This window comes from Gobius niger (genome assembly GCF_951799975.1).
Source record: "Gobius niger genome assembly, chromosome: 23".
In the NCBI taxonomy this organism is placed as follows: domain Eukaryota; kingdom Metazoa; phylum Chordata; class Actinopteri; order Gobiiformes; family Gobiidae; genus Gobius; species Gobius niger.
The window spans coordinates 13,834,112-13,848,388 of NC_136874.1; the positions used below are offsets into that span (position 1 = coordinate 13,834,112).

At 42.4% G+C, this 14,277-nt stretch overlaps 1 long non-coding RNA gene across 1 annotated transcript; it reads left to right on the forward strand.

The window, feature by feature from the left end:
- Positions 1-240: 240 nt before the first annotated feature.
- Positions 241-690, forward strand: LOC306982143. Its single transcript, XR_013794175.1, has 3 exons — positions 241-393; positions 462-485; positions 609-690. It is a non-coding gene; the product is annotated as an uncharacterized lncRNA (long non-coding RNA).
- The last annotated feature ends 13,587 nt before the right edge of the window (positions 691-14,277 follow it).

The following is a 14,277-nucleotide window of genomic DNA, read 5'->3' on the forward strand; positions in this document are numbered from 1 at the left end:
TTACACAGCCCTGGTGGTTCAGTGCAGAATCAATTGGATGAACTTCCCATTATTGGGCTTGAGGAAGCCGTCATGGACTGCAGTTATAGTAGACTTGGTGAGTACTAAATGTCTGTAGTGTTTTTTAAAAAGTCATGAACAGGATGTAATGTAATATAATGTAGGTGCATTTGTAATACTTCTGCATATATATCTGCATAGTTTGCCCACGCGGACACAAGATGTGGATGTGGAACAGCCATAACCTCTTCAAATAATAAACATGAGAATGGTGCATCTTCTACTATGGGATACAGCATTTCTACTGCGTACCAGCTGTAAGGGAGTTTTGGACAGAGAAGAGGGCTGCCATTATAAACCCATTACAGACTAAAGACAGTGTTGTTGGCCTTGGTAAGTTATAAACTGCAGATATTTGCAAATTCTCTAATAACGGACATGCATCTGTGTTTCTATTTTAGCTGACGGACAAATGGACTCCCCAGGTAATTCAGTGGTTTATGTGCTTTGTCTCCGGCCTTTTTTGTTTCATTTGTAAATCAGAATATTTTCTGTATTTGAGATAGTGATGGGCATTTTCTAATGCAGTGTTTGTGTTTTATAACAAGGAGAGAATCAACGAGAGGGACGATTCCCATTCCCTCGACGTCTGGCATGCTGCACAGCATCTCACTAAGAGACTTTATGCTGTAAGTGACATGGTTTTCATGTGAGAGTGACATGTAGTAACGAAACATGAATTTAAATTGTGAACTTGTTCAACAGGCCTGGGTGATGTCGCGACATAAAGCAATACTTGGCTGGATAAAAGATATTGTAATTGTATTGCTTGTCAACATGCAAGCAACAGAGGAGTTTATGGTGAGTCTGATCATTCAAAATGTATGTAAAGTAAAGTACTGTAGTAATAGATGTCAATGTTGCTTCTACTATGACATTCTAGAGGTTTATTTTTGTATTTTAGGGTGTGTGGTGAGGTGCACTCCACTGACATGGTGGAGTCCATGGGTCTTTGTGTGATAAAAGTAAGGAAAGAGAGGTCCTACACCCGGGATCTGCCTCTTTATATGAAGCCGGGACAGACGACGGCCACGACCACCATAACCACCAACCAGTGCATGTCAACAACAAAGGCCATGTGTCGTAAGTGATCGCTTTATGACTTTCCTATGTTACGCATGTTTGAGAACTTATGTCATATAAATTGTTGTGCAGGCCAAAACGACTGTACTGCAAGAGGTCACAGACCGGGCAAAAGAAACAGTGACATCCCTGACCTGCAGACAAAAATTCTACGAATACGACTTCAGTCTGCAGGACTCCTCCAAGAAAACGAAGCTTCAGAACATATGACCCCTGTCTGGCCTTGTGCCCCCTCCTACGGCTGATCTGGTGCAGTCACGTGTCCACAGAGGGCAGGTATGTTCGTTTGTCATTGTTTTACAATGCATGTCTGTCATCTGTTCCATAAAAACACATTTGTTCTAATTGCTAAAAATCATGTTTTGTTTTTCTAGATGCCATCAGCTCCCTGAACAAACTCCAAGTGAAACATAAGCAGTGCATATATATTTATTTGTACAAACATGGAACAAAATATTTACAATAAAGCCTTTTCTTCCCTAATTCGTGGACATATTTTCTCATGTGCTCACAGCTTGTTTATTGCCTGAATGGTGCTTCTTTACAGTCAACATAAATGTCCTTACTGATCAATCTTGCTCATGACTGCACCTGCCACGAGTACTTCTGCCTCCCCCCCTGGTCTTCCTCGTGGTCTCCCCGTCTGCTCTGCCCCTTCCACTGCTGCCACTTCTCTCCACAAGAACATCAAAATGACCCGAGCTGGAATTCTAAAGGGAGAACAATATTTTGTTATTGTGATAAGATACATGCTGTATTCTACACATCACAGGAAAGAAATACAATGATGAAGGGGAGCTTATTTTACTTCCCTCATATTGTACAGCAGGCTGACTTTTTACAAAACAAATAACTGTATTTGTCTACATCAAGTTTGCTTCTGAACAGCATAACTACCGGCCCATGCGCTTTCTATTTCCCAGCTAATATGATCTTGTACTGTGTGAATTAATTCCATGTTATGTGTATAGGGAGCCTTTTTTCCTCTTCTAAATGTATAAACTAGTGACTTTTGGCCGTTACATACACTGCCCTGGTACAGTAGTTGAAAAGTATTAGACATTACACATGTATTACACATTTCACAGATAAATGTATATCAAATTACTGTCTAATAAGGATATATTGCTGTTGGAATATGCTACTAAGCAGATCAATAAAACAGGCTAAACCCTCACAAATATTCGGAGGATTAGGCTGTTTTAGCCCAGATGGTAACGTTATATTTCAGTCTACTTTGTTGACCAACTAATAAGGTATTTGGTGTGTCACTCACTGATTATTATTTAATTTTATACAAAGTAATAATTTATATTATTCATGAACGCATTACAATTATAATCCAATCATCAGTGAACACACAAAACGGGTAGAAATGGGATTGTTATTATTTTATTTTTTTTACCTTTCTCCTACCCCCGTTTTTCCTCTCAAACATCAATCTTGTTTACTGAAATGCAAAATCCTTTCACATAATTCAAAATAACTTTCTTACCTTTGAAGACATTACGACTCTCAACAAAAGATTTGTGCAATCACGAATGACGCTCCTTTGGTTCTGATCGGCTCGTGCTCGTGCAAGCGTGCGTGTGGTCCAGGAGCGTGCACAACTCTGAGTGCAGTTCCGATTTTCGCCAAAGGGGGCATAGTTCTGCGAAAACTCAGAGACTTGCGTTGTGCACCTTTAAGTGCAAGACACAATAATAAAAATAAATCAAATCAATCAATCAAATCATAAAGGCCCTTTTTTTGTTTTGTTTTTGAATTCTTAGTTCCAAGCTCATTCCTAACTTCCCTTACACATTTGTAGCATACTAATTATTTTCTTTTCTTTTTATAAGTGTTTATAAGCTCGAACATTGAGTTGCCTTTAAATGCGCGGTATAAATAAAGTTGCCTTGCCTGCCTTACGAGAAAAAAAAGTCACATAGGACAATAGGACCTTGTACTATATTGGAACTCGCTAATGTTAGCTGATTAGCTTTAGCTGTTAAATGATTGATACTTTCCTCTCAGGCGATAAGTAGGCGGCGAGCAAGTATCGTGAAGCTAGCATTAGCATTGTTGTTAGCATTGACCCTTTTTGTTCTTCTCTGTGTCTTTGTATTTTTATTTGGTAGAAAATACATCCATAAATCAGCATTTGTTGATTGAAAAAGGTGGACCTAATTATTTTTCATTTTACATACCTTACTACAAGACTTCATTCTGAAAAAACCCCAAAAAACAATCAAAATCAATATCAAGCAAAAGTTGATCCACAGAATGAAAGTTGGGCTTCCCCAGCCCTGTTTAGACTTGGCCTGAATAACATTGTCAATTTACTCCAGATCAATTGTCAATTCTTTGCCTCCGTCATATGTACAGATACATATTACAGAAAAGCACCCATTTCTATAAAAATATCCGCGTCGACTTGACCCCGGAGGTCGGCGTCAATCTCCCAATTACAGAACGAGACAGGGCTGTCCGGCGTCGCCTTTTTTGTTTTTCCCGCACCCCGTCCTTCTCTGTTCAGCCATAATAGGCCGTCTATAAAAAGTCTCCGACATTAGACTAATCTGTCACCCATTTCCATTTTTCTACATGCGACGAGTGCGGCGGGAGGGAGAGAGAGAGAGAGAGTGAAGAAGAAGAGACGGCGTGATGAAAAGGCTCTTAAAAGGCAGTGGGCTGACAGTGGGATTGGCTGGCTAAATGACTGCCGAGTGGCGCGCCTGCGGAGAGGAGGATGGCGGGCGCTCCCAGTAGGCCTGATTAATTCGGCTCTCTCTTTCGGCGCGGGGTTAGCGGTAGCAAGGAGAGTAGCCTATTACCGACCGGGGGCAGCGCGAACCCACATAATCAGCTGAGACTAACTCGGCCAGGTTTCCCGTTCGTTCCACATGGGGACTTAAAGGGGGGGGGGGGGAGGAAGAGACGAGGGGAGAGTTCGAGGGTAGAACGGATTTTCAGTTTTAAGGGGGCTTTGTAGGAGGAGCGCTATCTCTCCCCTCAAGTGTGGTTTTCAATGGCTTTGATAGTGACAGAAGCTACACCGCGACAATTAAGTGTGCAGAGGTACGGTTATTTTAATGTGGACCGAGGTAACAAATCCTACACCGAGTACTTAACCCCATATCGCAGTGACTGGGCGGCTCATTTGTGGTCAGTGACAAAATACATTTGTGCTGTTAAGTTTTTGAGCATCTGAACTTAGTACTTAGTAGAACTGTAGTATGTTTTGTTTCTTTAACATGTGCAATAATCTCTGTATCAGCTGCACTTTATTAACTCTGAGTGATGACTGTGCCGACTGTAACAAGTGAATTTCTCCTTTGTGAGATCAATAAAGGTTTATCTTATCTTATCTTTTGCTCCAAAACATTTGAAAGATTAAAATGATATACTTCATACTCATACAATGCTCGAAAGGTTCCAAACTATCAAATATTTTCAAGAGCAGTGCTTCTCAAACTGTAGTAGCCTACCTGTACCGCTTGTGGTACTTGCAATTTTAAACTATATTTAAATCAGATGTAATTTCATTTAATAGGGGACGCTTTTTCAGTCTCTCATTAGGTTGCGTACATGTGCATACAGAAGAATCTTTGCAAAATTATGTAGCGTTTGTTTAAATGCAATGTATGATACATAGCACGGTGGCACAGTGGTTAGTGCTGCAGCTCGAAGGTCCCGGGTTCCATTCCCACCTGGACGGGGCCTTTCTGTGTGGAGTTTGCATGTTCTCCCCGTGTCTGCGTAGGTTAGTGGTAAAAACATGTGCAATAGGTTACTCCTGCAGCCACGTGTTTCTGACCACCAGCCTGGCTCCACATCATGGAGATGGGTCCCCGAGAACATTGAGGATGGGTCAAATGCAGAGAACTCATTTCTCTTCAGAGATTAAAACAGCACTGCACTGGACTGCACTACACTACACTACACTACACTGCACTGCACTACACTACACTACACTACACTACACTACACTACACTACACTGCACTGCACTGCACTGCACTGCACTGCACTACACTGCACTACAGCCCACAACAGCCCACACGATTTAGAACGACATTGATCAAAGTGTGAAGATTGAAAAGTGCATCAACGCGACAAAACATTGCTTTTAAAAGTGCTGTGTATCTATTCCTGCAAGATCAAATCACTGTTCAGCACATAAACAGAGGCCTATTACTTGTTTAGCATCCTGCGCTGCACGGTCCTCACATGTTTCAAAGTATTGAAAGTAATAATACTTGATAGTATGGCAAAAATGTGTTGCAATGTCAAAACTACTGTCACGGCCCTAATGTTTGTCTTTATTGGCTCAGGATGGACTGAAACAGGAAAGGACACAACTGGAACTGGGACTTATGGAGTCGTCCACTGATGAAGCCGACACCGGTGAGTAGTGTGAGGTGATAACAGTGGTTCTGGAGGGAAAATGTTGCTGCTATGACTAGTTGTGACTGAGCTCCGCAACACATGCACCAGTCAGACTCAGCAGGCTATGCTATGGCACAACTTTCCACCTATTTTTCCTCAGTATGGTATTGGTTGTGCACATTGTAAACACAGACGTACATGTGGTCGGAAAAAGTGTTAAGGTGTTTTTCTGGTTTGGATCTGGTCTTGGACTGGTGGAAAGGTCAAGTATGGTGCGAGGCTGTGAATCTTGTAATCATTCTGAGAGCTAAAACACCAGTATTAAACTCGAGCAGTAACTTGTATTGGAGTAATATCTGAGCTGTAGTGTCTGTAGTGTTTGTACACTGGTTTTGTTCCAGTTTCCATTGTCCTTGAAGGGACACAAACAGGCCTTGTTAATGAAATAATACGTAAAATCCTACAATCCCTACCTTTTAACTGTCTTGCTTCTGGATTGAAAACGGCTCTAGCATTTTCCACTATTTTCTAGTTTGAAGCAGCCAGAGCTCCAGTATCCCCGTGTGCATCTGCATGAAACCGATTTCAGACTCCCATTTCACGGAACACGCCAACACCACGCATGCGGCGGGGACTGCTAATCCGCTAATCCTCGGCACGCGTGTCATTTTAGAGAGGTGATACCTGTAGGCTCCTCCAGACATCAAAACCGAGGCCCAGACATTGATCTATTATAATGTAATGCAGTGGTTCTCAAGCCGCGGTGTGGGGACGGCTGCTGGAACACACGGCTATCAGCGGAGACCTTAATGAACCATGGTTTGCATATGTCCTGGTAGGGCTGTGCAATTAATCGAAATTCGATTACGATTTCGATTACAACAGTAAACGATTACAAAATTAGTAGGGGTGTAACGGTTCACGGGGATGTATTGAACCGTTCGGTTCGGCCTGTTCGGTTCGGTCCACTTGCGTACCGTTTCGGTGTATTATTTTCATTAAATAATGTAAATTTATTATTAGCGTCATATTAAGTGCCGCGGAACAAAGTTCTTACGCGAGTTTCCGCACGGACGCTATTGAGTGACGTACATTGAAGCTGCACGAGTAGCCGAGAGAAACTACAGGCGCTGGCTTTAAGTATTTGATTAAAAGTCTTGAGCCTCGCTACAATATCCCGTCACGTCCGCACTTCAGCCAAAAAGTTACACCAGCGCTCAGAGCCGGTTCTTCCTATACGCGTTGTTGTTACGGGGACAGGCTCTTCCAGCGCGCACTCACTCTCCGCCTACTTCGCCACATATAAAACCAAAACGGAGCAGTCTGGTGAAGTGAATGAGCAGGAGAGACCGACCGCCTTCCCCCTGTCTCAGCCAAAGCGCGAGTGCTTCTCCGCTCGTGTCCCGCTCGGCCGTCTGTCTCCCGGTGCTTCGCCTCATGCGCGGCTCCTCCGCGGCTGCATCATGTCACCTGTGTCCCGGGCGCTGCTCTCATGTTTTCTCAGTAGTTTGGCGAGTAGATGAGAGTAAAAAGCCGTTCACTGTGGCCTTTTTGTTGAGTTGAATCCACATGAATCTCATGAGTTACAGTAACTCTCATTATAAGAGTGCAATTTATTTAAAATATCACCCAAATGGGTCACTTTTATTTATTTTATGCAAGAATTCTATTGTGTATTGGCAGCTTTTCAAAAGAAAATTTTTGTTAGTTCTTATTTATTTGTACCGAAAATTAACCGAACCGAGCCCTCCAAAACCGTGAACCGAACCGAATACAATTTTAGCGTACCGTTACACCCCTAAAAATTAGCATAATCGCAAAAAAACGATAATTTTTTTTTTTCAATTTTTTTTTTTTTTCTTTTCAATTTTTAATTTGTCACTTTTTTGATGGATTTTTGTCTTTTTTTATGGATTTTTGTCACTTTTTTGATGGATTTTTGTCTTTTTTTAATGGATTTTTGTCACTTTTTTTGATGGATTTTTGTCTTTTTTCTGCTGGATTTTTGTCACTTTTTTGATGGATTTTTGTCTTTTTTCTGCTGGATTTTTGTCACTTTTTTGATGGATTTTTGTCTTTTTTTATGGATTTTTGTCACATTTTTGATGGATTTTTGTCTTTTTTTAATGGATTTTTGTCACTTTTTTTTATGGATTTTTGTCTTTTTTTATGGATTTTTGTCACATTTTTGATGGATTTTTGTCTTTTTTCTGCTGGATTTTTGTCTTTTTTTTTATGGATTTTTGTCATTTTTTGGGGATTTTTGTCACTTTTTTGCTGGATTTTTGTCACTTTTTTGCTGGATTTTTGTCACTTTTTAGCTGGATTTTTGTCACTTTTTTGCTGGATTTTTGTCACTTTTTTGCTGGATTTTTGTCACTTTTTTATGTTTTTTTTTAAAGGCAACAAATAATCGTTTGAATAATCGTGATTTCAATTATGACAAAAATAATCGTGATTATTATTTTTTCAATAATCGAGCAGCCCTATGTCCTGGTCAGTTTAAAGTATCTTCTTGGATCCGTATCAATCAGCCAATCAATCGCTTTATGGCCACTGTCATTTAAACAACAATGGGAGAATAACTGTACATAGTGTTCAGATCTCATTATTAAATACCCCCTGAGTAAACATGGCACATCAAAAGTGTATCGTTGCCAGCACAAAATGTAATACAACATTCTTTCTTGGCAGCAGCAAAGAGGCAGATCAGAAGAGCATCTAAAAACGGAGAATTGAATGTAAATATAATTAATGCAGCAAGTCCAGTTCAGGGTTTTCGCAGAGTATGGTCCGTGGGAGGAGGGGAGCGAGGGGAAAGGGGCACCATTCTGCAGCCTCACCGCCTGAGGGTACAGGCTGTTGGCCAGTCTGGTTTCCCTGGCACCGATGGCCCTGCACCTTCTACCTGAGGGCAGAAGGTGGAGCAGGTGATGGATGTGTTTTAAATTAACGCGGGATCATATTGTGCCTGGATACACTGGTGAAATGCTTGGAAACCGGTGTAAATTTGAATACTGTACCGCCCTTACTAATGAAGACGATCTGAAAACTTGCAGTTAGCATTCACGTATCTTAGCGACAATGTTTGCGAGTGCAGGCTTTCCCGGGGACGTGTTAGCCGCGGCGCCGGTAAAGAGGAGGCAGTGTGGATTAGGCGCTGTGACATATACATATCTGACCAGACTTAGGCGGCTGCCACACGGGAGCCTCTGTCACTATCAAAGCTGCTGGAAATGTGCCAGCGAGGGGGGGAGATAGGGATTGTGCACAAAGCCCCCTTAAAAAAAGAAAATCCTCACCCTGAAATCTTATGCCAAACCCCCCCTCTCTTTAAGAGCCAGTCAGGAGCAAGTGGGGAAAAGTGTACTAAGAAGACTTACCTGCACGGCATTATCGAATAAGGCAATATCGAATAAATGCAGCGTGTCATGGAATTACAGTAAGCATGACATGGCTGCTGCGGTTACAAATACAATCTTCACCAAATTATTTCTCTCTTGTGCTGAAATATGTTCTCATGAAGTAAATATATGAGAAAATGTATGTGCGTTTCAATCACCGTTAGCATTTCCGCTCTGCATCTTCTCCCTTTCTGTTGAATGCTCTGGTTTCCCTTAACAACCCAAACATGCAGAATAGGGTAATCCTCCACGTAGATCTTTCCAGATGCGGGTAGACTGCAGAAGGAGGAAGAATGAGTACACCGAATCAGAATCAGATTAGTTTTTATTGCCATTGTTTGAGAAGGAGAGAGGGGTGAATAGTCCGTGTCAGCTGTGATCCGACCCACACGCCTCCGGGTCCTGGAGGTGAACAGGTCTTGGAGAGATGGGAGTTCACGGGCAATCACCTTCTCAGCAGCACCGGATACTTGTCCAGGTCTGTAGCGTCGAGGTACCACACAGTGATGCTGGAGGTGAGTATGGACTTGATAATGGCCGTGTAGAACTGCACCAGCATCTTGGTCGGCAGTTTAAGTTTCCTTTCTATCCTCTGCTGGGCATTCTTGAGGGAGCTGATGGTTGGTTCCTATTTGAGGTCCTGGGTGATGGTGGTTCCCAGGAAACGGATGGAGTCCACGATGGAGATGGGGGTGGCAGAGTCTGTCAGGGCGAGGGGGGACGGTGGGGCTGTGTCTTTCCTGAAGTCACACGATCATCTCCACTGTCTTCTGGGAATTCAGCTCCAGGTTGTTGTGGCTGCACCAGGGCGCCATTTCTACCTAAATTGGACATAAAATGTGGTCTGAGATGAATTAAAATCACAAGAATGAGTAAACAGTGTCCGCTTAAATTAATACCACCCAAACAATCGCGTTTTGTCATATTTATATGATAATGACTTTAATTGTAGCGCTTTGAGAAACTTTGTTATATAAATAAAAAGAGATGGGTCATTGCAGTTGCCCACTGGTACGGAGAGGTTGACCCAGTGGTAATAAAGGATGGGTCCAATGGTCCAATGGTCCAACAACTAATCGATTAATCGACAACTAATCGATTATTGAAATAGTTGTCAACTATTTTAGTAATCGATTAATCGTTTTCTAGTAAACACAGACTTAAAAAGAGCAAAAATTACATGAACATTTTTTTTATTTTTGATGGAAACCTACTTGTTTTTCAAGTAAGGGTCTGTAGAGTTTTGTGCATTGAAAATGTCATAGATCTGTCTGTGTCTCATCCAATTAATAAAGCAGAACTGGCACTACAAAAACACTTTACAACACAGTTTAAGTTTACTCCATCAACATGTCCTCAAGAGATGCTTTATGTGATTAAAAAAAATACAATTTTCATACACCATTCACAGCCAAGCGATTAATCGATTAATTGTAAAAATAATCGGTAGATTAATCGATTACCAAAATAATCGTTAGTTGCAGCCCTAGCCAATTAAGTCTGGATTTTAACATCAGTTTTTGTCTAAAAACGCAAATCAAAAATGCCTGCAGTTTCCACCCACCCAGTTATTTGTTTCTATTAAGTCGCGAGACAGGTGTGTCCATTGTCATCATAAGTGTTTGTGTCTTCGCTACGGTAGCTCAGCACATCCCCATTTATGTCCATTACTACTTCTTCCTGCCTCGGAATGAAAAATGTCACTCCCCCACTCTCTCTCCCGCCTCCCCTCTCTCTGCTCTCATCCACGTCCACATGAATAATACATATTAAGCACTGTACTGAAGGCCGTAACCGAACTGTTAAAATATTGATCTTGGCCAATCATAATAAAGAGAAATTACTGAAAGCAATCCATCACCGTAAGCCCGATTGTCTGCCGCTACTCCAGGCTTAACTTGCTCAATTTCCCCCCTCTGTGTAGTAGCACATTGCGGCTCAATAATAATAAAGATGATATCTAGTACGCAATTGCCGGCGCGCGTGCCAGCAAAGGTAGCCTGTTGTCATGCAAATTAGGCGTCAACACATCCACAACGCGGCTAAATATATTTGGAGGATTACTCTCTGTTCATGTGTGGAGAGAAATAAATACTTTCAATATTTGCCCGGCGTCCCGGATGGCGCGTGACACGGGAGACGGGAGGATGCGGAGGTTAGAAGGGACTTTGTTGGCGGATTGTGTAGAGAAAGTAATTTGACAAGGATTTGGTTTGGAGACGCGCAGGCAAATACGTATGTTTAGGGAAGAGTCTGTTTATACACGGTGTCGGCTCAATTGAGTCACAATGAGATTTTGTTATTGCCAAAAAACTAATATGCTACAAAACGCAGTGGACAGAAGATAAGTCGTAGTGGTTAGAACGATATGAGAGCAACAATCTCCGTATCCAGAATGTTGGAGGTTTTGGCAGAACGGCACTCACTTCACAGCGAAATCCCGCTGGGTCCTCCTGATCATGATCCTGAGTTAAGATCTAAACACCAACTGCTTCCCAGAGTCACAGATGCAAGGATGCGTGAATAGCAGAGGACAAGTATCAACAATAAATTCAACCAAAGCACTTTTATTATGAGATGATAATCCTTCAATGTGTGTGTATAACCCAACATATAAAAAAGAGACATCAAGCAGTTCTCCATATTTATAGTGCACAGTTTAGCCAGTTAAAGTAGGTTTGCATGAAGATCTTTCCCAGACGACCCCCTATCTTTCAACTTAGAAGGAAAAAAGGAAAATAAAGATACGTAGCTGTTTGTATGATTGACTTTCAATTCTCTGTCCTGGAAAAGATGAGCAATTTGCACAGGTGAATAGTCCCCTTATGAAGCCCCTGTGAGAGACCAACAGGCCTGGTTAGAATCGTGGATGGATGGACGATGGACGGACGGATGGATGGACGGATGGACAGATGGACGGATGGACGGATGGACGGACGGACGGACGGATGGATGAAGGGATGGATGGATGGAAAAAGAGATGGTTGGATGAAGGGATGGATGGATGAAGGGATGGATGGATGGATGAATGAAGAGATGGATGGATGGATGGATGGATGAAGAGATGGATGGATCAATGAAGAGATGGATGGATGGAAAAAGAGATGGATGGATGGATGGATGGATGGAAAAAGAGATGGATGGATGGATGGATGGATGGAAAAAGAGATGGATGGATGGATGGAAAAAGAGATGGATGGATGGATGGATGGATGGAAAAAGAGATGGATGGATGGATTGAACAGTCCCCTTCAAGAGTAACTTTACTTCAATTACACTCAAGAAGAGTGACCCAAATAATTACTCAAAACTATTCAGAAAATGAGGCCAAATGCTGACATCATCTTTGGTCTTTTTGCGTGACTGAGAGCACACAGTTCTTCCATTCTGTGATATGCTTTTACCTGAGCTTAGACCAGACAGATACGCATCAACTCGTCTAAGCTAAGGTAATGGAATGGCCTGTTCCTTTAAGACAAGATACAACAAGAAAAGGTTCAAGAAGTTTGTCAAGTACATGAGAAAAGGTACCCACCGTTATGTATTTCTGTCATTTCTAAGGTGAGAAACTGCACTCTGGAGGTTGGAGTCACCTTAAAAGCAGCTCTACCGCGATCAGCCGCCCCACCTCCCCACCTCCGCCGCCCGCTCACGCCGCCCGAAGGTGGTCGCACGCGGACGCCTGCCCAACGAACCGCGCCGCTCGCCACGCTTAATGAGTTTTTAAATATTAAAAAACCCGGTACACATCGGCGTCGCTATTGTTGAGCTCTTAATTTACCAAGCAATTAGGCGCGGGCCCTCATTTATCAGCGCGCGTTCGTTTGCTGAAAACCTAGTCACTTTTTATTAATCGGCGGCATGGAAAACGGCGGGGCGAAATTAATGCGCGCCCACCGGAGGTCATGGCAGCCGTGCTAGCGAGCCGGAGACGGGGCCCACTGAAACGGGAGATAAATAGGGAAGGGAAGAATGAGCGGGAGATGTTGAGACGTTTTTTTTCTTTTTTTTTTTTTGCGAGCTTCACCCAGGGACCTGCCTCTGTGTGTGGAGAGAGACGAGAAAGAGAGAGAGCAGGGGAGTCTGGGAAAACGCAGTGTGCAGGCTTCTGTCTGACCATCTGTGTTTCTCGCATGCAGTAAAAACATTATTAGCAATGTCTCGAAAAGGGAAAACAATTATGGTTTTAACCTCGCCGCTTCATTAAATTCCCTCGATTTTTTTTTTTCTTCAAACAAGCTGTTTACTTGCTAATACAGATTGTAGAGAACAGGAAAACCAGTCTTCGCCGACAACCACATACGCATTAATGTCTGGACTCTACGCTAAATAATAAGGGCGGTCATGTTTGTGTGAGCTCTCAGCATAGGAGGTGTCCAATGTAGACAAAGGTTCTCGAGCCGTGTTGGATATTTCAGCCAAAAGTGCTGGACCTTTCAAACTGCATGACGGCTCAAGAAACTATCTCTATGAAGGATGGTCATGCTTTAGTCTTTGATGGTGGGAAACTATAGCCACAGTCGCACAACACTCTCAACGCCATTGGGATCAAGCCAACACCTTCCACAATGTCTTGATGGGCCGTTGAATCAACTTCTAGCTACTCTGGAAGATGTCTCTTTTCTTGGTTGGGTCACTGGCGCGGATTTCTAAGACTTAGACACGTTTTTTATTTGATTTTCAGTGTCCTTTGTTGTACTACACTACACATGTATGATCAGAACTGGATTATAATCAAGGCCTTACAAACGTTCACCTCTTGTGTTTCTTAATAAGCTTTGTCTTCCTGCCAAGTTCTTCTAAAAGGTAAACAACCCCATGTCAAACTACCGATTAGTATAATGCAGTTCATGCAACCAATCACCCGGGTTAATTTTGTTCTTTGATTAAGCTTTGCATTACTGACCATAACGTCTTGATATTGGCGTCTGAAGAGGAGTCGCGTTCCTTTGAACACAGTGGGGTCAGGTGGAACAAATTCATCTTTCGTGTCCACCATATGGGTTTCTTAAAGCAACACATCTTCGATTCAAAGGTCATCCCGGACTGTGTCATTGGTGCTGGACACAGAGAGATCCTTTGACAAAATTTGACTCCAGTTTCCAACCTTGAAGTATAGCTTTTTAGGGATATTTCAGGATTTTTGACATAGGGCCTCATGTCTTAGTTATCCAGAGTATTGCTGATTTCTGGAGATATTTTTTTTGTGTTTTTGTATTTCATGTAGTTCTTATATTTGAAGAGTTACGTGGCGCATTTCTATTGTATCAGCTAGCCTGCATTAAAAACAGTCTGACCCGCTCCACAGAGCACCTGAGGCAAATCACTTAACACCAGACTAACCATATAAATGTCTGTGT